General features: G+C 60.9%; 1 non-coding gene and 1 pseudogene across 1 annotated transcript; both read right to left on the reverse strand.

The window, feature by feature from the left end:
- Positions 1 to 1,882, reverse strand: part of LOC126325629 (large subunit ribosomal RNA) — a 5,737-nt pseudogene extending 3,855 nt beyond the window's left edge.
- A 188-nt stretch (positions 1,883 to 2,070) lies between these two features.
- Positions 2,071 to 2,225, reverse strand: LOC126325630 (5.8S ribosomal RNA). The gene has a single exon (XR_007560230.1). It is a non-coding gene; the product is annotated as a 5.8S ribosomal RNA (ribosomal RNA).
- Positions 2,226 to 2,500: the final 275 nt, after the last annotated feature.

Here is a 2,500-nt window from a genome sequence, read left to right on the forward strand (position 1 = left end):
CAACGGCTGTTCACACGAAACCCTTCTCCGCGTCAGCCCTCCAGGGCCTCGCTGGAGTATTTGCTACTACCACCAAGATCTGCACCGACGGCGGCTCCAGGCAGGCTCACGCCCAGACCCTTCTGCGCCCACCGCCGCGACCCTCCTACTCGTCAGGGCTTCGCGGCCGGCCGCGAGGACCGGCCATGACTGCCAGACTGACGGCCGAGTATAGGCACGACGCTTCAGCGCCATCCATTTTCAGGGCTAGTTGCTTCGGCAGGTGAGTTGTTACACACTCCTTAGCGGATTCCGACTTCCATGGCCACCGTCCTGCTGTCTTAAGCAACCAACGCCTTTCATGGTTTCCCATGAGCGTCGATTCGGGCGCCTTAACTCGGCGTTTGGTTCATCCCACAGCGCCAGTTCTGCTTACCAAAAGTGGCCCACTTGGCACTCCGATCCGAGTCGTTTGCTCGCGGCTTCAGCATATCAAGCAAGCCGGAGATCTCACCCATTTAAAGTTTGAGAATAGGTTGAGGTCGTTTCGGCCCCAAGGCCTCTAATCATTCGCTTTACCGGATGAGACTCGTACGAGCACCAGCTATCCTGAGGGAAACTTCGGAGGGAACCAGCTACTAGATGGTTCGATTAGTCTTTCGCCCCTATACCCAGCTCCGACGATCGATTTGCACGTCAGAATCGCTACGGACCTCCATCAGGGTTTCCCCTGACTTCGTCCTGGCCAGGCATAGTTCACCATCTTTCGGGTCCCAACGTGTACGCTCTAGGTGCGCCTCACCTCGCAATGAGGACGAGACGCCCCGGGAGTGCGGAGGCCGCCGCCCCGTGAAGGGCGGGGAAGCCCCATCCTCCCTCGGCCCGCGCAAGGCGAGACCTTCACTTTCATTACGCCTTTAGGTTTCGTACAGCCCAATGACTCGCGCACATGTTAGACTCCTTGGTCCGTGTTTCAAGACGGGTCGTGAAATTGTCCAAAGCTGAAGCGCCGCTGACGGGAGCGATTATTCCGCCCGAGAGCATCCCGAGCCAACAGCGGCGCGGGTCCGGGGCCGGGCCAGGTAGGTCCGTCATCCGGGAAGAACCGCGCGCGCTTGCCGGGAGCCCGAGCGCCCAAAGGGGCGAATCGACTCCTCCAGATATACCGCCGAGCAGCCAGCCAGGACACCGGGGCTCTGCCCAACAGACGCGAACCGAGGCCCGCGGAAGGACAGGCTGCGCACCCGGGCCGTAGGCCGGCACCCAGCGGGTCGCGACGTCCTACTAGGGGAGAAGTGCGGCCCACCGCACACCGGAACGGCCCCACCCCGCGGCGAGTGGAAAGGCAACCGGACACGACCCCGCCGCGGATTGCTCCGCGCGGGCGGCCGGCCCCATCTGCCGAGGGCGGGGGCCAGTGGCCGGATGGGCGTGAATCTCACCCGTTCGACCTTTCGGACTTCTCACGTTTACCCCAGAACGGTTTCACGTACTTTTGAACTCTCTCTTCAAAGTTCTTTTCAACTTTCCCTCACGGTACTTGTTCGCTATCGGTCTCGTGGTCATATTTAGTATCAGATGGAGTTTACCACCCACTTGGAGCTGCACTCTCAAGCAACCCGACTCGAAGGAGAGGTCCCGCCGACGCTCGCACCGGCCGCTACGGGCCTGGCACCCTCTACGGGCCGTGGCCTCATTCAAGTTGGACTTGGGCTCGGCGCGAGGCGTCGGGGTAGTGGACCCTCCCAAACACCACATGCCACGACAGGCGGCAGCCTGCGGGGTTCGGTGCTGGACTCTTCCCTGTTCGCTCGCCGCTACTGGGGGAATCCTTGTTAGTTTCTTTTCCTCCGCTTAGTAATATGCTTAAATTCAGCGGGTAGTCTCGCCTGCTCTGAGGTCGTTGTACGAGGTGTCGCACGCCACACCGCCAGCCGGCTGTGCACGCTACCGAGAAAGTACCGGTATGCGAACCGCCAGGCGACGGGCGCGCATCGCACGTTTAAGGAGACGCGGCCGGCCACACAGGCGACCACGACACTCCCACGTCTCCGAAGCGGGACAAACGCCGCGCGCTTCAGTATACGTAGCCGACCCTCAGCCAGACGTGGCCCGGGAACGGAATCCATGGACCGCAATGTGCGTTCGAAACGTCGATGTTCATGTGTCCTGCAGTTCACATGTCGACGCGCAATTTGCTGCGTTCTTCATCGACCCACGAGCCGAGTGATCCACCGTCCTGGGTGATCTTTTCCTTTTCAGTCTCCCACTGTCTCTTTCAAGACAGTAGCATTTGCGGGACTGAGGCGTCTGACGGCCCCTGTTCCACTATTTTTTTTTGTGTCCAACGGCCTCACAGCCGATGGGCGTCGTACGGCTCCACACCGGAGCGGACAGGCACTCGGGCGAACGTCATTCAAAACCGGCGCCAGGCGCCAGGTACCGCAGGCCAGCCGCTCCAGAGCTTCAGCGCTCGTACCACACAACAACAACACTTCCGCTAGTTTTGAGAGGCACGCGT

This window comes from Schistocerca gregaria, unplaced genomic scaffold (assembly GCF_023897955.1).
Source record: "Schistocerca gregaria isolate iqSchGreg1 unplaced genomic scaffold, iqSchGreg1.2 ptg000931l, whole genome shotgun sequence".
NCBI classification, from domain to species: Eukaryota; Metazoa; Arthropoda; class Insecta; order Orthoptera; family Acrididae; genus Schistocerca; species Schistocerca gregaria.